The sequence below is a fragment of the Mustela putorius genome, unplaced genomic scaffold (genome assembly GCF_011764305.1).
Source record: "Mustela putorius furo isolate JIRA1106 unplaced genomic scaffold, ASM1176430v1.1 tig00003869_pilon_pilon_pilon, whole genome shotgun sequence".
In the NCBI taxonomy this organism is placed as follows: Eukaryota; Metazoa; Chordata; class Mammalia; order Carnivora; family Mustelidae; genus Mustela; species Mustela putorius.
This window is the reverse complement of record NW_025422021.1, coordinates 2256932-2279703: the sequence shown is the minus strand read 5'-3', so window position 1 is coordinate 2279703 and position 22772 is coordinate 2256932.

Genomic DNA, 22772 nt, shown 5'->3' with positions numbered 1-22772 from the left:
TTTCTCTCTCTGTCAAATAAATAAATAAAATCTAAAAAAAAAAAGATTCCAATTATGATTGTGTATTTGTGTATTTCTACCATTATATCTGTTTTTGTTTTATATATTTTCAAACTCCATTTGAGGTACATGGATATGTATAATTGTTATAGTTTCCTGATGTATTGACTCCTTTATTATCATGAATAGACTCTCCTGTCTATAATAATGTCTAGTTTTCAAGTTGATGTTTTTATATTAATATTGTCATTCTCACTTTCTTAATCTTATTGTTGTGCATAGCATGTCTTTTTCCAGTATTTCTTATTTGTGACTTTGTATTTTTGTCTCTTGAAGTAATATGTGGGTGATTCTGACAAACTCTGACTTCTGTTAAGACTTTTATTCCATTTCTATATAAAACAATTTTTTAAATATTTATTTTTATTTTTATTTATTTATTTAACAGACAGAGATCACAAGTAGGCAGAGAGGCAGGCAGAGAGAGAGGAAGGGAAACAGGCTCCCTGCTGAGCAGAGAGCCCGATTCGGGACTCGATCCCAGGACCCTGAGATCATGACCTGAGCCGAAGGCAGCAGCTTAACCCACTGAGACACGCAGGTGCCCAAAACAATTTTTGATATTACTTATTTAGGTCTGTCATTTTGCTTTTTGGTTTTTATTTCTCTCATCTCCTTTGTTCTCCATTTGTTTCTTCTTCTGCTTTCTTTTGTTTTCATTAGGTATTTCTATTTTAGTTATGTAATTGGATTTTTAGCTCAATTGCTTTGCTTTCTCTTATAGTAGTTGCTCTGAGGATTACAATATGCCTCTTAAATTTATTCTGATCTATTTAAAGTTAATATCCAAATACTTCAAGTCTTATAGGAACTTTGAAGCAAGGTGCTATAATTAGTCCCCCCCTTTAATGCTACTATGTTCATATGTGCCCATTATAAATCCATTAATATATGTTTTATTTTATTTTTTAAGGTTTTATTTATTTATTTGACAGAGAGAGAGAGAGAGCAGCAGAGGAAGAGGAAAGAGCAGTCTCCATGCTGAGCATTGAACCCGATGTGGGACTTAATCCCAGCCTAGATCATGACCTGAGCCAAAGGCAGATGCTTAACTGACCGAGCCACCCAGGTACCCCATATAATGTTTTATATTTGGCTCTAAACATTATCTTTTGAAGAAGTTAAGAAAAGAAAAAATATATGGTGCTTATTTTTTTTTTAAGACTTTTATTTATTTATTTGACAGACAGATCACAAGTAGGCAGAGAAGCAGGCAGAGAGAGAGAGAGAGGAGGAAGCAGGCTTCCTGCTGAGCAGAGAGCCAGATGGGGGGCTCTATCCTAGGACCCTGAGATCATGACCTGAGCCGAAGGCAGAGGCTTTAACCCACTGAGCCACCCAGGTACCCCTATAGTGCTTGTTTTTAATCACATATTTATAACTTCTGGAGCTCTCCACTCCTCATTGTGGTTCCATGTTTTCCTTCAGACCAAAGAACTTTATCATTTTCTGTAGTTTGAACTGAATGGCAATACTCTCATTTTTTAACTCCCCCTAAAAATATTTTCACTTTCTTTTTAGAATGGTAGTTTTTGTTGTTGTTGTTGTTGTTTTTTAGAATGGTAGTTTTGATAGTCTATTCTAGTTGACTTTTTTTCTTTAACACTTTGAATAAATATTTCTTATGTCTTCTGGATTTCACAGTTTCTGAGAAGTCAGTTTTTTTGCTTCATATACTTTGAAGTTGTTATTATGTGTATAAAAATTAGGATTGTTATATCCTCTTGAAGAATTAATGTATTTATTGTTATGAAATAATCTTTATGCCTGGTATAGTCCTTTGCTCTGAAATCTATTTTATTTTATATTAAAAGAATAATTCCAATTTTCTTTTCATTATTGTTAACATATCTCTTTCCAGCCTTTTACTTTTAACAGATCTGTGACCTTATATTTATAAAGTGGGATTCTCTGTATGTAGGCAGCATATACTTGGGTCTTGTTTTATTTTTAAGCCAATAGATAAATTTCTACCTTTTACTTTCTGCCTATAGATTACTTGCATTTAATGTGATTATTGTTCCTTCAATAGGAAGTTTAGACAGTTCTTACCCTAGCCTTGGGTAGTTTTCTCAAATGCATGCACTGATCTTTAATTAGCTAAAGATCCAAGACAATACTCTACAGATCTCTGGAATTTCCAGTCTGTGGAGTGCTTTCCTCTTTGGCACTATGTTCTGCAAACTCTAGCAGTCTTGGTCTTCTCAGACTTTCAACTTCAGAGAAGCTCTATCTAGATTATCTTTCCCTGTGCTCCAGCCTCATATCTCTCTTCAGGCAGTAATATGAACAACGATGGGGCTCACTTTTTTTTATTTTCAAACTTTTGGGAATTATTATTCTATACTAAATGATGTCCATATTTTGTCTGAATTTTTGTTATTTCTTTTTGAAAAACATTTTTATTAATATATAATGTATTATTTGTTTTAGGGGTACAGGTCTGTGATTCATCAGTCTTACACAATTCACAGCATTCACCATAGCACATACCTTCCCCAATGTCCATCACCCAGTCATCCTATCCCTTCCACCCATCTCCCCTCCAGCAAACCTGTTTGATTCCTGAGATTAAGAGTCTCTTATAGTTTGTCTCCCTCTCTGGTTTCATCTTTTTTCATTTTTCCCTCTCTTCCCCTACAATTCTCTGTCTTGTTTCTCAAATTACTCAGATCGGTGAAATCATATGATAATTGTCTTTCTCTGACTGACTTATTTCGCTTAGCATAATACCCTCTAGTTCCATCTACATCGTTGCAAATGGCACGATTTCAGTTGTTTCATGTGGAGGATAGATCCAACTTTTGTTACTCTTAGTCAGAAATGGAAGTCCTAGTTAATCTAAATTCAAGAAGTAAAAGCATAAGTATAGGCAGTCCAGTTGTCTTTCTTTAGATTTACTTACTTTTTTGTGATATAATATAAATACTATAAAGTGCGCAAAACTTAATGTAAAGCTTGATAAATTTTACATATTGTATAAACGTAGGAAAACACCAGGATCAAGATACAGATCATTTCTGTTACCCTAGAAGCCTCTCTCACACCCTTTCCTAGTTAGTACCCCAAATCCCTGCCCTGCAGAATTAGCACTATTTTTAACTTCAGTCACCATAAAACACTTTTACTGTGTTCAAGCTTCATATAAATGGAATTATATGTCATGTACCATTTTGTGCATGGCATCTTTCACCCATGATGGTTTTTAGATCTATCTGTGTTGTATATATCAGTAATTCATTCACTTTTTATTGCTGTGTAGCATTCTAGCATATGAAATTGCAGTGATTTATTTATCCCCTTTCCTGTTGATGGGTATTTGGATTGTTTCCAGTTTGGGATTTTCCGAATAATTTTGTTATGAATATTTTTGTAGTCAGCTGTTATTGTAGTAATGTTTTTCTAGGTGAATCAAGAAAAGGAACAAGAAAACCTTTCATTGAAATTAGTAATTGATAGTTAAGTTATGCCGCTTAGAATCATTTACTCTAAAATACCTATTTATAGGGCATTTCTGCATTTCTCCATTATAATCATCATTTACATTGTACACAACATGACTCAAATTATTACATATTTTGAACTAATCTCCAAAGAAAAAATTTTTTTTTAAATGGCAATTAGTACATGCCATCCTGGTAACTCTAATATAATCTGAGTTAATTGGTAAAATTAACTTTTTATTAACACTATAGACTACCTTTGCTGATCACTTATTATGTACTGTTAATGCTAAAGATATTTTTATTTTCACAACAGTCTTAGAAAGTAGAAAATATTATTCTCCTGTAACCTGTGAAATAACTGAGACAGATACCTATTACGTGAGTTGTCCTAGATCACACACAGCTAAGAAGTAGTGTTGCTGGAAATTGGATCCAAGTGTCGGTCTGGCTTCAGTGTCCAAGATTTCCTTATGAAAGAATTCCTGGAGCACCTGGGTGGCTCAGTCAGTTAAATATCTGCCTTTGGCTCAGGCCATGATCCCAGCGTCCTGGAATCGAGTCTACATCATTCTCTCTCTCTCTCTGCTGCTCCCATTGCTTGTGCTCTATCTCTCTCTCAAACAAAAAAATGAAGTCTTTAAAAAAAATAAAGAATTACTGATAGCTGCTGATAGAAGAGGGATAGCTAATTTATATGTATTCATTGAACTTTCTCGATTATTAGCATATCCTATTATGATTTTTTATCTCTGAGTTAGTCTTTTAAATATAGAACATATCATATTTCAAAATTCATGTTTCAGCAATGGGGTTATGTCAATGAAAAAGTTACACACTTGCTCACAAAACAGTTCTTTTTAGTGGTCCAGAGATTGTGATATATTGATGTCCGTCTTTAATAGCTTTTATGCATCTTCAGTCAGGCTATGCTGGTCTAAATCAGTCTTGATTATGACATCTTCAGGCATCATCAACACTCACAATGAATCCCTCTTAACCAAATGATTTTTTATGAGGAAAAAGTAATAAACCAATTTTATTTCTCAAAGACTTTTCAGCTTTATAAAATGACTAATTTTAGTTCCTATGAAATTACTAAACATTTATCTATGAAAAATCACTTAATATTGTGGTCTTGTTCTTTCAATTTAATCTTTAGTTTATTGTAACAATAATATAATAATTATGAAGGACAGATAGAAAGGTAAGCACACACTAATTTCTTATGAGACTGGCAGCATGATGATTATAGAAACAGCAAATGAAGCTCTTATGATGCAGGAAGTCCATTACTAGGATATAGTTCATAAAGGCATTTATTTCAACTGCACCTGTTATTCAAACTGCTTCTATCAGCATTCAAGCATATGTTTTCCAAGGTTATGTTTAGGCCATTTAAGTGTTCTCTAAGGGAGGGGGCTTAAATTACAAATGCCTAAGCTGATCTTGAAAAACACACAAATAAATTCAATATAAGTTGATTTGAGCTTTACACCTAAAAGACATGATTAATAGTTTGGTGGATTGGCAAGAAAACAATTTAAAATTATCAGTGACTTAGGCAATGATCAAGCACTAAAATTGGACATAGGTAAGTAAGAATCATAAGGCAAATTTAGTAAGTGAATGTCAATTTAGAATGAAATAATATTTCTACTTAAGGACCTTTTCTTCCAAGGAGAGATAAAAGAGGGAAATAAGAAGAGGTAGAAAAGGTGGATGTGACATGAAGAATTCTAGACCTATAGAAAGGGCGGTATGAATTAGTAGAGGGGGGTTGGATAAAAGAATTAGGATAGCTGGATTTGAGCACTCTTGTCTCTGCCTCCTACTACTCTGTATTCCTAGTATGTTGCATAACTTGTCTGACATCTAGTTTCTAATCCACAGAGGATAAGATTGCAGTAAATAAGTCCTAAAGACCCTTTGATTTGGACCCAGTGGCTGATTTTCCTAATTGTTGAGAAACTGATTAGAACTCTTATCATTGAGGATAAAAGGACATATCTAGTTCTTCAGTCTGTGGGGGGAAAAATTAGACTTTTCCTATATATGAGGCAAGAAAAACTATGAAGATCATTTCAAACATATCTGTGAGTCAGATTGATTAGTCTCCTCCATCTACATGGTAACAACTGGACAGTAGGGTCTTATATATTACCTGGTACAGTTGGAAATTATAGTTGCAAAATTTCTTAAAGCCGTTTTGCTATTGACCTTGTGGAAACAGCTCTAACCTTAGTTAATAGTTTCTGAGTAAGGTATTGCTGGGCATTATGTTAAAAAGTCCATATTTAATTAAAAAATATTTATAAGAAGAATGTTTTAGAAATAATAGTTTTCACCACATTAAAAAAGAATAAAAACCATATAATTAACTCAATAGATGAAAAAAAAAAGCATTTGACAAATATTCAACATCCAAAACCTTTCAATAAAGCAGATATAGAGGGAACATAGCTCAACATCATCCAGGCCATTTATGATAAACCCATACCAAACATCATATTCAATGGTGAAAAACTGAAAACTTTTCACCTAGGATTAGGAACAAGACAAAAATGTCCACACTCATCATTTATATTCAGCATCATAGTGGAAGCCCCAGCCAGAGCAATTAAGCAAGAAAAACAAAACAAAACAAAGCAGCATTCACCTTGGAAAGAAAGAAGAAAAACCTACTATTCGCAAATGATATATATTATACAGAGAGAACCTTAAAGACTCCATCAAAGAGCTGTTAGACCTGATAAATTCAGTAAAGTTGAAAGATACAAAACCAATACACAAAGATCTGCTGCATTTCTTTATACTAATAAGAAACTATAGAAAGAGAAATTAAGAAAATTCCATTAAGGGGCACCTGGGTGGCTCAATGGATTAAAGCCTCTGCCTTCGGCTCAGGTCGTGATCCCAGGGTCCTGGGATTTAGCCCCACATTGGGTGGGCTCTCTGCTCAGCAGGGAGCCTGCTTTCCCCTCTCTCTCTCTGTCTGCCTCTTTGCCTACTTGTGATCTTTGTCTGTCAAATAAATAAATAAAATCTTTAGGAAAAAAAAATTCTATTTATAGTTACATCAGAATGAATAAAATATGTAGGGATAAGTTTAACCAAAGATAAAAACAAGTATATTGAAAATACTATAAAACATTGATGAAAGAAATTAAAGAAGATACAAATAAATGGAAAAATATTCTGTGCTCATGGGTTGGGAGAATCAATATTATTAAAGTGTCCATACTACCCAAGCAGTCTATAGAGTAAACAGAATTCCTGTCAAAATACCATTGACATTCTCTGGAAACCTAGAATAAATAATCCTAAAATCGTATGGAAGCACAAAAGACTCCAGATAGCCAAAGCAATCTTGAGAAAGAACAAAGCTGGAGGGATCACACTCCCTGATCTCAAACTATACTACAAAGCTTATAGTAATCAAAACAGTATGGTGCTGGCATAAAAACAGACACATAGATTAGTGGAACAGAAAAGAGAGCCCAGAAGTAAACCCACAGATATATGGTAAATTAATTTACAAAGGATCCAAGGGAAAAGAATAGTCCCTTCAATAAATGGTCTTGGGAAAACTGGATAGGCACACGCAGAAGAATGAAACTAGACTCTCTTCTTACACATATACAAAAACTAACTCAAAATGGATTAAAGCCTTGAACATAAGACCTGAAACCACAAAACTCTTAGAAGAAAGCATAGGCAGTAAGTTCCTTGACATAGGTCTTGGTGATGATTTTTAAAAATATGATGCCAAGGGATGCCTGGGTGGCTCAGTCGATTAAGCAGCTGCCTTCGGCTCAGGTCATGATCCCAGCACCCTGGGATCAAGTCCCACATCGGGCTCCTTGCTCTGCAGGGAGCCCTCTTCTCCCTCTGCCTCTGCCTGCCTCTTTGCCTGCCTGTACTCTCTCTATCTCTCTCACAAATAAATAAATAAAATCTTTAAAAAAAATCTGATGTCAAAAGTAAAAATAATCAAGTGGGGACTAAATCAAACTAAAAGTCTTAAGCACAGCAAAGTAAACCATCAACAAAATGAAAAGGCAGCCTACTGAATGGGAGGAAATATTTGCAAGTCATATATGTGATAAGGGGCTAATTCCCAAAATATATTTAAAAACTCACACAACTCAATATAGCTAAACAAATAGTCCAGTTTAAAAAAATGGACAAAACATCTGAACAGATATTTTTTCCAACAAAGACATACAGATACAGACACATGAAAAGATGATGACCTCACTGATCATCAGGGAAATGCAAGTTAAAACCACAATGACATATCACCATACACCTGTCAGAGTTTCAATTACCAAAAAGATAAGAAATAGTAGGTGTTGTGGATGTGGAGAAGAGAGAGGCCTTGTGCTGTGTTGGTGGGGATGTGAATTGATGGAGCTACTATGGAAAGCAGTATGGAGGTTCCTCAAAAATTTAAAAATAGAACCTCCATATGATCCAACAATTCCTTTTCTGAGTACCCAAAGAAAACAAAAACACTAACTCAAAAGGATATGCACCCCCATATTCATTATAACATTATTTATAATAGCTAAGATATGGAAACAACTCAAGTGTCCTTTGGTGGATCAAATGGATAAAGAAATTTGGGTGTATATCCAATGGAATATCATTCAAGCCATAGAAAATGAAATATTGCCATTTGCAACAACATGGGTGGACCTTGATGGCATTATGTTAAGTGCGGTAAGTCACAGAGAAAGATAAACACCGTATGATCTCTTTTATATGCGTAATTGAATGAACAAACAACTATAAACAGACAAGCTCACAGATACAGAAAATAGTTTTGTTGTTTCCAGAAGATAAGAGCAATCAAGGAAAGATTCTTTGAGGAGGTGACTGTACACCTAAGTGAAAAGAAGAAATGAGCTAAGGCAAGGCCAGAGGTAAAGATTTTCAAGCAAAGGATATAGCAGGCATAAGGACCTGGAAGCTGGGGAGAGCTTGAGGTGTGAGAGAAGGTTAGAAGTAGCAGATGATGGGTGGGAAAAATAGGTGAAGGGGATTTAAAAGATAAAGAAGATTCTGGAAGGTGCTGTGGTACCTCAAAATAATAAAAAATATATATATATTTTAAAGGATAGGAAGAAGGATAAAAATACCTTGAAGTATGATTAATTCAGAGACTATGAGGTCCTGGGAAAATTAATTTATGGAGCTAAAGCTCATGGTGGGTTGAGGTTTACTGAAGTAGTAAGTACTGAGGCAGTATAATGACAAGTTTTTCAGAACTGATCTGACTCAAATGATCCTTCCATCAGGAAATACATATAGCATATTTTATTCTGGCCTAACAAATGTTATCAACAGATTTGTGTACTCTTTGAGCGGCTTCCCCAGGATCATTTTTATCAGAGCATTTTTTGCATGATTAGTGATCTCACTTGACAATTGTTTTTCATTATATTGCATTATGTTGTCAGTTACTTGGAGAGGCTCCAATTTTTCTTCTTGTATTTAATAGCATTTGTGGCTGTGAGACCTGAGTCTACCAAAAACTTCCTGAGCATTTTATTGTTGTCATGTATGCACCATCCTTATCAGTAACTAGAAAAAGGAAGTTTAAAAAAGACCCAACAAAACAATTTTCCTTTGTTAGTAAACCTGAGGTAGGCTAAAACTAATATAGGCTTTGTATGAAAAGGGGGTTTTCTTTCTTCTTTAATCAAAATGACAAGATGTAACTTTATTTTCCAAAAAAGTATTTATTGAGAACCATATGGGCCAAGCATTGTTCTAGGAACAGAGAACCATTTCAGTTAAGGGTTCAGCTGTCTTAAAGTATACACAGTAGTGTAGATTCTATCATTTGTTAAAATACAAAAAAATAATAGAAGAGTCTCAAATAGTAATAAGTGCAAAGAATAACTAATCACTAAGTATGAAGAGCATTGGCACTTTCAGATAAGAGCAATCAAGGAAAGATTCTTTGAGGAGGTGACTGTACACCTAAGTGAAAAGAAGAGTTGAGCTAAAGCAAGGTCAGAGGTAAAGATTTTCAAGCAAAGGATATAGCAGGCATAAGGACCTGGAAGCGGGGGAGAGCTTGAGATGTGAGAGAAGGTCAGGATAGCTACAGTATAGTAAGCAAATGCAGAGCATAGATCTCTGAAACTATAAAATAGAGATTATAACACTTGCCTTTCTGAGTTGTTAAAAGAATGGGAGCATACCTCCAGGGTGCCGATTCTATGCTGTGAATTACAAATATATTCTCTTGGCCAATGCATGAAAAAGACCTAATATGTCCAGTATATGATTTTTATAATTATGTCATTTTACTCTTGAGTAAGTGAGCAGTTTACAGTTACACTTACTAAACATTTTCATGTGTCTTATGCAATATATTTCTTAAATTTTTTGAAGTGATGTATAATGTTTTTGGCCAGAATTTTATGTATCTGGTCATTTGCCAGTGAATGTACCATTATCTCTTTATGGCTGATCCTGAATTTTAAGGTAATTATTGTTGAGACTGGTTGTAAAAACCAAGTCAGCTGCTCAGAATCCTAAAGTACCCTTGTCAGTGGAAGTTGCTACTTTCAAATGATAATGCGTAAGTATTTGAAGGATTGCAGTGAATCTTAAAACTGTAGTGAAACAGAGTTATATTCTGAGCTGTGAATCCTAAGTCTATAGTGAAATAGAGCTATATCCTGAGAGTTCATATCATTGTAGAGCATGTTATTTTAACGCATTTGGAATTGCATTATATCAACCTAGAATTTGTAATAGCTTAGAGGCAGAAGGTACTTTAGAGATTACCTAGTCTATTAATTTTACATTTCACAAACTATACTCTAAAGAAGATTTCACTAGATATTAACAAGCATTACACACACACACACGTACACACACACGTTAAAAAGACGGGTTTTAAAAGTTTGTGGCTTTCTTTTCCTATAGGACTTCTCAGAGCTTTCATATGTTAGTACACATTGTATATTCCCAAATCAAGAAATGACTTACAGTATTTCTCAAACTTATTTAACTAATTACCTTAGCCTTACTCCCAACCCATGAACATTTTTAAATATCTTATTTTACTAGCACTTCATGGAACACAATTTTTTATAAAATTCAGGGGGAGACAAACCATGAGAGACTGTGGAGTCTGAGAAACAAACAGGGTTTTGGAGGGGATGGGGGTGGGGGGTTGGGTGAGCCTGGTGGTGGGTATTATAGAGGGCACGTATTGCATGGAGCACTGGGTGTGGTACATAAATAATTTTGGAACACTGAAAAGAAATAAAATGAAATGAAAAAAAAAAAAAACAAAAATGCAGTAATCTTCCTGTAGACATCCTTTACATGTGACTGTTCAACTTTGGTTTGATAATTCTAGTAATGGGGATCTTCCAACCCAACATGTCCAGATCTTGCCTTATAACTAGTACCCACTTCTTCAGTTCAGTTTTTTATAGGCATAACAATAATTAATATTTTTGAGCAGTTATTATTGCTAGAAATTTATGGAAACACTTTATATGTTAGTTCATTGAATGACAAATCTCTGAGGTAAGGTAGTACTGTTGTCCTTATTTACAGATAAGGAATCAGGTATGAAGAAGTTATTGCCTAAGGGCATAGATGGTAAAGGACATAGATAGTAAATAGGAGGACTAAGATTCAAACAGAGGCTCTCTGGCTCCAGAGCCCAAGTTCTTAACCACTATTGTTGAAAAAATATAGTCTCGTCTAGAGCATTTTGAGTATTAGCTATGCATTACAATGCAATTCATATACCTCAAGTCCATGTTGCTTGTATGAGTTTTCTCTCAGGTTTACATACTAGGTCTAGCATGTCTCCACATGACAGCTTTATCATCTCTTCCGTAAGTCTCTCTTTCAAGCTATTCATCCCCAGTTCTTTCAGCCCTTCTTCAAAATGATATACTTTTTCAATCTACCCCCTAGTCCAGTGTTCCAGTTTGACACTTTTTCTATTAAAATTCTCTTTCTGGGGGAACCTGTGTGGCTCAGTGGGTTAAGCCTCTGCCTTCGCCTCGGTCATGATTTCGGGGTCCTAGGATCAAGCCCCACATCGGGCTCTCTGATCAGCGGGGAGCCTGCTTCTCCCTCTCTCTGCTTACTTGTGATCTTTCTCTGTTAAATAAATAAATATTTTTTTAAAATTCTTTTTCTGATATTTTTGAATAAAAAAAAAACCAAAAGAATGTACTTTGGAATCTGAGCCAGACTGCCCACTGCTTCCTTAACTTGTATTGACAGAGCTCAGATTTCCTCTCTTGTAAAACTGGGACTCTGATACATATTTTACATACTGGCTGTGAGAATTAAATGGGATGATGTGTATTTAAAACATATTTATTGGGTCTGATGCAGGGTAGGCAGTGCAATAAATGTTAATTCTTTTTTTGCTTTGGTATGCCGATCAGGGTCATACATGTGGGCTCCTGGCCAGGTTTTATTTTTACTCTGCACCTCCCCATCACCCTTTCCAGTTCAGTGTCTTCCCTGAAAGGTGAATGCATTTCCTGATCTTTTGCTTAGAGATTCCTTAACTTTATAATGACCTCTCTTTTCTCTTATCCCCAAAACATGGAGGATGTAAAGGCTGCTGTGTGTAGGCTGAATAATGACCACCTAAAGACATACATATCCTAACCTTCAGAACCTGTGAAAATGTTATTTTATGTGACTAAGGAACTTTGCATGTCATTAAATTTAGTATCTTGAGATGGAGAGATTATCCTGGATTATCTGAATGGGTCAGTATAATTTAAAGGGTCCTCAAAAGAGGAAGATAGTAGTTAGATTTCAAGAAAGGATATATGGAGGAAAGCAGAACTCAAAAATTAGGGTGACATGCATGAAGATGAAGTGGGGGGTCATGAACCAACCAGTGTAGGCAGCTTCTAGAAGCTGAAAAAGACTAGGAAACTAGTTTTCTCTAAGGCTTCCAGAAGGAATACAGATACAGCCCTGTGGACACCTTTTAGACTTTGTGACCTTCGGAGGTGTAAGACAATAAAGTGTGTCAATCCACTCAGCTTGTGGTAATTTTTTACAGCAGCAGTCACAAACTTACACACTGTATGACCATATGGCAATTAACTCTTTTAAGGCTCAGTTTCTTGTCAGGATTGTAGGGTGGTTTGAAAATACTGCACAGAAAAACTCTCTACAAAGTTCCTAGTACATAATAAACACTTAATAAGTGATAGAAGCAGTAATAAAGGGAATAGTGGAAGTGTTAACACTTTTACTATTAATTGGACCCATATGTAAGTCTAGCATCACCAAAATTTGAGACCAGGAGTCTTATATAGTATTATAATAGCTTCTGGGTTTATTAATTTAAAATATTAGTCATATGTCATCTCTTTGCTTAAAACCGTCTTAATAGCTTTTCCCATATTAAAGTAATATTTAAGACATAGCATGGTTTATAAGGTCTTACAAAATCTGGCCTTTGTTTCTATAGGCACAGGTGAGTCCTCTCTGCTCCAACCATTCTGAACCTCCTTATCTCAGGGGCACTCATTTTAATATTTCTTCTTCTTAGAGTATAGGACCACCTCCTTCTAATAACTGAGGTCAGCCAAAATATCTCTTCTTCAGAAATGCCTTCTTTGATTGCACCAGTTTGTATTGTCCAGGGGCTAAGCACTCTTCCTCATATTCCCATTTTTTTTTTCCTTCATCACATTTCTTTTTATCTCAAATTGCAATATGTCTGCCTGTGTTTACTTGTTTACTACCCAACTTCCCTGCTTTATTCATGATGTAAGCTCTGTGAATACAGGAAATTGTCTATCCTATTCATTCCTCTAGGTCCCTATACTTTACTAGAAACCTGGGGTATCCAAAAACAAATAAAGCATGAGTAATAGCTAGCTTCTTATTCCAGTGACAGTTCTATTCTACTGAATACCAGATTTCTGCATGGTAGTCATTTCCCCATACATGGTTTGAGAGAAGCTCTCCCCCCTGTTAATGCTTGGGATCTCTCAACATCAACTGAAAATCCTAATGTGGCTTTATATAATCTCCAAGTCCTGGTTATTCAATCTAGTTTATCTTTAATTTATTAAGCCCCGTATCATAAGGGTTAAAATTCTAGCTACCATGTTCTTAGTAATATCTCTTATTCTAAGCTTCCTGTTAACTATTTACAAGTAAAATGTCTGCTCATTTCAGATAACCTAAACCAGTTGTACTGTTTATTTTATTTTTTTAATTTAATTTTATTTTTTCAGTGTTCCAAGATTCATTGTTTATGCACCACACCCAGTACTCCATGCAATATGTGCCCTCCTTAATACCCATCACCAGGCTCACCCAGCCCACCCCCGACCCTCCTCCCTTCCAAATCCCTCAGTTTGTTTCTCAGAGTCCACAGTCTCTCATGGCTCCTCTCTCCTTCCAATTTCCCCCAATTCATCTTGGTTCTTTCCACAGTTTGGCGACTGTGATCATTGCTGCTATGAACATTTGGGTGCATATGGCCCTTCTTTTCACTACATGTGTATCTTTGGGGTAAATACCCAGTAGTGCAATTGCGGGGTCCTAGGGTAGCTCTATTTTAAATTTCTTAAGGAATCTCCATACTGTTTTCCAACATGGCTCTCCAACACATGTTGTTTCCGGTCTTGTTGATTTTGGCCACTCTAACTGGTGTAAGGTGGTATCTCAATGTGGTTTTGATTTGACTCTCCCTGATGCCTAATGATGATGAACATTTTTTCATGTGTCTGTTACCCATTTGTATGTCTTCTTTGGAGAAGGGTCTGTTCATGTCTTCTGCCCATTTTTTGACGTGATTATCTGTTTTGTGTGTGTTGAGTTTCAGAAGTTCTTTATAGATCTTGGATATCAGCCCTTTGTCTATAGTGTCATTTGCGAATATCTTCTCCCATTCTGTGGGTTGCCTCTTTGTTTTGTTGACTGTTTTCCTTTGCTGTGCAAAATCTTTTTATCTCAATTAAGTCCCAAAAGTTCATTTTCACTTTTGTTTCCCGTTTAAAACTTAGGGGGAGTATTTGCCCAACAGTTTAGAATAGTCATCTTATCACACTCTATATTCAGGTATTATTATGCCTTTTCATATGTAATATAAGAATCTCATGACAATATGCTTCCAAATTCTTTCTTTGACTTTTTTTGTTATTACTGTCGTACATTTTACTTTAACTCACAAGCCCCACAAAAGAGTATTATTACTTTAGAGAATTAATTTTTTTGTTGTAATTAAAAATAAGAAAAACAATATTTATTTACCTTTGTTCCTTTTTCAGCAGTCTTTATTTCTTTGTGTATACACAAGTTCTGATGTAATATTATACACTCTGCCTGAAAGAATATCTTTTAATATTTCTTTTAGTGTAAGTCTCCCGGTGATGAAATATCTCTAAGATTTTGTTTTACTGAGATACTCATTTTTTGAAAGATATTTTCCTAAGGTTTAGGATTCTGGGGTTGATAGGGATTTTTCTTTCAACAAATTAAAGATGTCACTCCATTGTTTTTTGCTTTGTATTGTTGCTGGCAAGTAGTCTGCTTTAATTTCTTTGTTTTTTTGTTTATAATGTATCCTTTTTTTTTTTTTTCTTGTCTGCCTTCAAAATTTTCTCTTTATGGCTCACTGCAGTCTGACTATCATATGTGATGTATCTTGTGTTTTGTTTCAACTTTTATTTTGTTTTGTTTTTAATTTGGTTCTTCTTGCAGTTCTCTTAAGTTTCTTGATTTGTGGTTGGGTGTATTTCATAATTAAAAATAAATTTGGCCTTTGTCTCTTCAAATATTTCCTCTGGTCTCTTCTTGCTCATCTTTTTGATGACTCCAGCTATATCAATGAGAATAGTTTATATTGATCCATCTTCAGGTTCAATGATTCTTAAGTCATGTCAAGTCTACTGATGAGCCTGTCATGATAGGTCTTATCTCTTTTCTGAAAGTCCTCATCTGCTTATGCATGATGTTTGCCTTCTCCTTCTGAGCTTTTAACATATTAATCAGTTAACTTTGCAGAACTAATGTGATGGTTTGAACATTTGGGCCATCTCTGAGACTGGTTCCATTTATGGGTTTTATTATCTCTTGATGATAGTTTACTTTTTCTTCCTTACTGGCATTTCTTATATTTTTTTACTTGCATATAAAACATCAAGTAAAGCAGTTGAAATTGATATAAATATTATTTATACCCAGAAATGGGCAGATGTGTTCTCCTTGTATCAGATCAATGGTGTAGGGGATTAGGTCAATCCACTTAGTGGCTGTGATGAACTTGGTGTTTTATTCTGTTCAAGCTCCTGTGACAGAAATGCCATAAAAAAAAAAAAAAATGAGGGGGGGTAGTTATAAACAACATAAATTTATTTGTCAGTTTCAGAGGGTGGAAAGTCCATGATCAAAGGGTTAGCAGATTTGGTATTATTGAGAGTCCAACTCCTGGTTCATTGTCAGTGTTTTTTTATTGTGTGAGGACATGGCAGAAGGGGCCCAGGATCTCTCAGAGGTAGGTCTCTTTTATAGGTGAACTAATCCTATTCAGGAGGGCTCTGCCCTTGGGATCTAATCAAGGCCCAAAGGCTCTACCTCCAAACACTGTAACATTGAGGGTTAGGATTTCAACATAGGAATTTGGGGGAAGAAACAATCAGTCCATAGCCCTTGGAGTTTTTTTGTTTGTTCGTTTGTTTTTGTTTTCCTCTCTCTCTTTTCTTTTTTTTCCCTTTAATGGCGGGCTGCCATTCCATGTGCTTGGGGTGTGGGCTCTGCTGCCAAGGGACATTCTGAGGGTTTGTATACCACTCTCAGCTGGCAGCCATTTTTGCACCCTTGCATGGGGTTTTTCTCCATGTTGTGCCCCTCACCCAGTGTAGACCGCCATTGTTTGTCACTCACTGGGGGAATGGTAATAGGTTTCTGGTGTCCTGATCCTAGATGGCCTTGTGCACCTGGATTTTGGTTTTGGGTTTTCTCAGTATTCTTGATTTTACTTCTCCTGACAGTCAAATGCTGCCTTTTTTCTGTGGTTAATCTTGGGCAAACATTTTCTGCACTTTCCTGAGTGAAAACGGGTCACTTTTGCTTGTTACTAAAATAGCATCCTCGGCTCTGGATGCTTTTCCGCCCCTCCCCAAAACCTAAACATTTTTTCTGCTTTAGCCTTGCCGCAATTGGTCCTTTTCTGTCTCTTAAGACAATGGGTTCTGTCCCACCTTCTTTAATGGTTTCACAGCTTTACTTAAAGTAAGAGAGGGGGGTCAGTCATCTACTAATCACCTCCAGGTCTGCTGTGTCTAAGGATTCTCTCTGAATTGCTTTGCTCCACTTTTTTCTCATGAGCACTCAGTGGAGGTTCATGAAAGAAAAAAAACAAAAACAAAAACAAACAAACAAACAAAAATAAAACAAAACAGAAATTTGCTGGTGAGTAACAAGAAGAAACCAACATTCCTCAGTTCTTCCAGACAAACACATTAGACATACTTTCCAACTGTTTGTGAAAACTGTACCTAATTTCCTCTAATCTTGCAAAGGTTTCATGGCTACTCTTGACTCCCATAATTTCTCACAAGTGAAGCAGTTCACATGTTCAGTTTGTCTTTGGAGAAGCTCTTCCCTCTTTGGAGTCTGCCAACTTGGTTGCCTTGTGTGTTAGCTCTTCGAATGGTCAACTAAAATTATGATTTTGTAGTTTCTACCTTATTGTTGTTAAGGATTCAATAGCACTTTTTCCAGCTTTCTGCATACTAAGCAGGAGGCAAACCCATTGAATTTTAAGGCTGGTTCTACCATCATGGAAATCAATCTCCCTTATTTGTGGCTCTGGCTTCTTTTCCTCCAAGGCTTTCTCTGTATCCTACGTGCCCCATGTCAGTTACTTTCACAGTCGAAAATGCTTCTATTCTAAAGAGATAGGGCTCATTGATCAGCTCACAAGATTGTAGTTTCCATTTGCAGGATGCTTTCAGCTTGCAGCTGGCAGGATAAAGACAATTCGGTGTTCAGACTGTTGCAACATGCTTCTTCTTCAAACTCCCTTTGCTGATTCATTTTTCAGGTGTTCATAGTCAGTGGTTTTTCATAATCACATCATCACAAGTTTAATAGAGCAAAATATTTTTTCTGTTTAAAGAAAAAACCTATACATTAAATGAAGACAGATATGATTCTCAATAAAGGAAAAGGGTGCTATATAGTTGAATGCAATAATTTCAAGGGTGATTTTTTTTGAAAGATTGGTCATGATTATATGATTTTTTAAAAGCATTTTTTAAAATACTAATTTTGTCATTTGGACCAGGAATTAGTACCCAGTAGTGTGAGCCAAATTTAAGAAAAATGTAAGCCAGGAAGTTGTGTCTATTTGGGTCAGAGTCACTATAAGTGTAGAGGTAACAGGTAAAAATAAATCCAATGTCTCAGAAGGGATATATTTTAAAGTAATAATTTAAAAGCATTAACCAGAAAAACTGTCTTTCTTTGACTGGGAAAGAATTAAAATAAGGCCAAGGCCACAAATGAATACCGCTTTTATTGCAAAAGTACACAGAGATAAACTCATCCCTTGAGGGGTGTTCCCCAACTGTATGAAGGGATTGTATGGAACAAAGGAGTCTTAATAATAATGAGCAATAATCGCCTCTTACAGCTGACCTTTCTCATAAAATCCCCTAAGGACTTAATGCACTTTGAATATTATACCAATCTGAAATAGTAAAGAGGATTGTTAGGCACAGAAAGTATTCTGGATATTGGTAGGCCCCGTAAACTGTGACAGAGAGAATTTTTAAAGGCTATCGAGCGATTACAAAACGAAGTATTGCCTTCAAGTATTGGGTAGGTAACATCAATGAGCACAGCTGGTCTGCTGTAAGATAACAGGAAGTGGTAAAGTTTGAGTGCCCTGTGTAAAAATTTTCAAATATAAATTATAAAATTTTTTTTAGCCAGATTAAATAAGCCTATAGGCTATGTAGGTCGCCCTTCCCCACCATGCCCTCCACAGTGACATTTTACAAGTAATGTAACGTAACTGAAATGGTCAGTTTCATAATTTGAATCTATATATTTTATTATGTTACATAGCAAACTCTTATATGACATATTTACTTGCCAGCTATAAATTGAGTCTAAATGCTAAGATTACCCTGGACATTTGTTGTAGCTCCGAGTACAGTGATACCCAAAAATCTCCCTTGGATTTAATAAATTATCAAAGCCCCACGTAGGTGGTAGTGCTCAAATCAGAACAGTGTTCGTCATTGAAAGGAGGTTTATCTGGCTCACATTGGATCTATATGAATGAGTCAACAAGTTCCTTTCTGCAAAGCTAAATCAGATAATCACGAAGAAAGATGAGTGAAGCAAAGATAAGTCTTTTCTCTCTTTTCGTTCTTCGGAAAACATTGGCTCAAGAGGACATGTTTTATCTTACAAGGGTAGTTGTTTAACATGGTGTAGAATCATGGGAAATATGACTTGCTTCCTCATTTGGCAGAGCACAGGGCATATTTCTATCTATAGGAAGAAAAGCGGCTAAAATGAAGTAAAATAAGGTGTAGAGAAGAAAATGTCTAGACATAGACAAACTGGGTAAATTCTATGGCTAGAAGGAATGAAATATTTTGTGCAGTCTTTTGGAGACTAAACACAGCTCCTGGATTTGGGTAAGTGTGTAAGACTGAAAGCTTTCGTAGAATCCCATTCTGATGGATGCACTGAAGGAAGGTGACACACTTTTATCATTTGCTGTGATCAGTATCCGAGAAGGTAAAACCAGGGGCTGCTTTTATTATTTATAGATTAAACACAACATTATTTTCTGAGACCTCAGCTGCATGAATTCCAATAGTTTAGAAATAAGTAATTAAGAGTTGTATACTGGGAAATCCTTACAGATGTTCTGATATTTTTCTTAACTGAAATCTGTGGGTATGCAGGATTACATAATTGATGGATCACTCTGATTTAGTCCCTTGAGGTCTGAGTTGATTATTATAGCCATAAAAGTTGATTCTATTATTTGATATGGCTGAGTTTTAAAACTTCTTATTATTTGTGCTCCTTTTGAAGCCCCTCTCCAACTTCCTACAGAACTCTATACTGACTTAATTTGATTTTAACAGAATGTTAAACACGTTCAAACATAAAACAGATAAAACCTCCACATAATAGCTCTTCTACAAATATAAAATCCAAGTAAATGTACTGATTCAATATATTAAAAAATGATGACCATACTAACATTTAAACGAGATTATAAGATAAATGATATTGCTTTGCTGACATGACATTTCTGGTTGAAATATGAAGAGTACTGATTACATCATAGTCCAGCATCTAACACTACTTTGTACCCTGTGTTGACTCAATTTCCCACAGCTTTCTCTACCCCAAACTAAAATTTATGCTAGAGCACTTCACAGAGCCCTCAGCATCTGTTCACACTCTGTAGTCTGAGAATGGCTGGCACATGGGCTATGGTGCTTGCTCAATGCTTTACATTAATTGTGACACATTTTAAAAGACCCCATGTAAATAAACAAAGAAGGGAAAAAGTAAAGCAAATATAGATTGCATTTGTAGAAAAGCAAAATATTACAATAATAAAAAGTGCTTATGGAAACTTTTTTTTAATTTAGAATTTTCTCATGAGAGTCAAAATATTGAAATGATTGCCGTGCTCCCTTCTATGCTAGTTTTTTTTTTTTTTTCCTTGTAATCATTTTGCTAGCTCTTAGAGAAGAGTCTTGTGGGAAGCTGCTCTGAAATGTTTTTTCAGTCATTCTGTTTATCCCCAATGGGAAGTTACTGGCAGCCATGTTGGTGAAAGGCCATTTCATCATGAGGGTGAGGTCAGTGGGTGGGTTCCAAGCCTGCACTGATTGCTCACTCTAAGGAAGATGATCCAGGGAAACCACTTGTAAATTTGGGGAGCTGGGGAGAATATACCTTGAGATCTTGCCTTAGCTTAACTCCTCTATTATTCTAGCCTTGGTTGATTTTACAGTTTACTGGGATTTAAGACTAATTAAAGACCGAATAATGTATTTTATAATGCTTCGTAAGACTTGGATGAAAGAATATATGCTTAGCATTTTACTCCTTCATCCTTTCAGTGGATTCTTTAGAAGGTAGCCCCACCCAAAGTTGACATTTGTGTATTTGTGTTATGTGTTGTTCCTTTTAATCAGGAAATTGAGGCCAATTCTGACTGATACCACTTCTGTGGTTTTTGCTTAGATATACTGCCCAAGACAGAGTCTGCAGACCCCATAAGCTTAATATTGTTACAGCTTTTCTTATATAATGTTAAAATGCCTTTCAGAATATAGAATATACTAGGTCTTTTCCTATGGTGTTGACAGTATTTTCTTTTTGATGGTTTAATGGGTATTTGATAAATAAGGAGAATGTGATCTCTGGCCTTTAGAATCTGTACATGTTTTGTCATCTGTCTAGAGTCAAATTATGGAACTCACAAATTTTAGAATGAACTTAACCATAGATATTTCTCTTCTATAATATTCAGTATCATCAAACAAATTTCCATGTGCATCAGATTTTTCTCATTACCATTAAATTACCATCTACTTATCAAAGTGTACTGTTAGAGTACATTAGAATGAAAATATATATGTTTCTTCAAATACAAAGTTACTGGGAGTGAAAAAATGTTTTATCTATGCAGAATTTGGCACAGCAGTTTTCACAGAGATATTCCTCTTCTTACATGTGACTTCTAAATGGCTTCTTAGGAACATTCTCTTCTGACTAAATCCCTTTTAAGAGAAGAGTTGACTATCTTTGAACAAACTCTGTGAAGTAGACTTTCTTTCAGAATTTATTGTCCCAGAATTAAAGAAAAATCTAGAACCCTTAAATTCAAGGGTTTTCTTAGATAGCAGGATTTTTAAATTTAATCTCTGTATGGACTGAAACAATGCACATATTTGAACTAAATTAAATATTTTTCCTGGAATGTCTGAAAATAATGCTATGCCACTGCTCCCTTTATCAACTGGGGTTATCCTCATTCTAAGTCACTCTTTATTAGTAAGTACATACTAGATATGATAAGGTAAAGAGGTTAAAGAGGGTGTCAAATTATATAAGGATGTGTTACTGGGTAATAGAATAACCCTATTGTTGATATAAATTGAATAAAAACACTTCAGATGCAGAAGAGGGACAATGATATAATAAGTTTTTGTTTATTTATCATACTCAGACTTACTCTCAAGTGAGACTTTCTTTAAAAATTGCATTAATGAGAAAGAACCATATGGCTTGAGATGGAGATATGCAAGAGTGGCATAAATCCAGCTGTCCATTTCCAGCACATAAGCATATTTTATTTGCTGTTTAATTGTTTCTAGTAAAAGAATTTGCTTATGTGCTAAGTATACACAAAATATTTCATTTTCTTTTTACATGGTTAATAATGGATAGTCCATCATCATTATTATTTCACATTTACACAGCCCCCTTCCTTTGGGTAATTCATATAATTAATAACCAAATCACAAGACCATTTATGTAAATATTTTGCATGCTTATTTAACAATCTTGTAGCTTGCCATGTGTTTACATTCATGGAGTCACAAATAATTTATAGGGGGCCAGTTGTAATGAAATGGATTTTATTGCTTTAATTTTCTGTTTTTTTAATCTGTGGAGCTGGGGAGTATAGGTATGGGGGTGGGACTAAATAATGGTGGAAAATGTAATATATCAACCTCAATTTTCTGCCAGTAGTGTGAAATATATCTGTTGGGGACAGGAGCCAAAGAAAGGGAAACTTTTTCCTTTTGATATGCTCAACAGAATATAACAAATTATGTTATATCTTTTTTACTTTTAAAGCCCCCAAACATTTCAAATGATCTTTTTAACTACCTTTTAAGCCAAGGCATCAATTACATTTTGTCTTGCTCTGCACATGCAAAAGTCCCTTACAGAGGGTCACTAATGCGTCAGATACTTTATTAGGTATTAGAATTTGTCCTTATATCAGAACAAGTGTTAGTTCAAAACTCACAAACTCTCAGTCCATACATGGAGTCCGATCCATTGTATATGTATAGTTTGGCTTGCAGAGTATTTTACAAACTTCTTTGAATTAGGTGCGATGTTTAAAGGTTGGGATATTGCACACAATAATCTGGATTTGAGGCTTACTTCAGAAAATCAGAATTGGCAATGATAGATTTAGCTTTCTTCCTAACGGTGGTTTGCTGGGGCCCA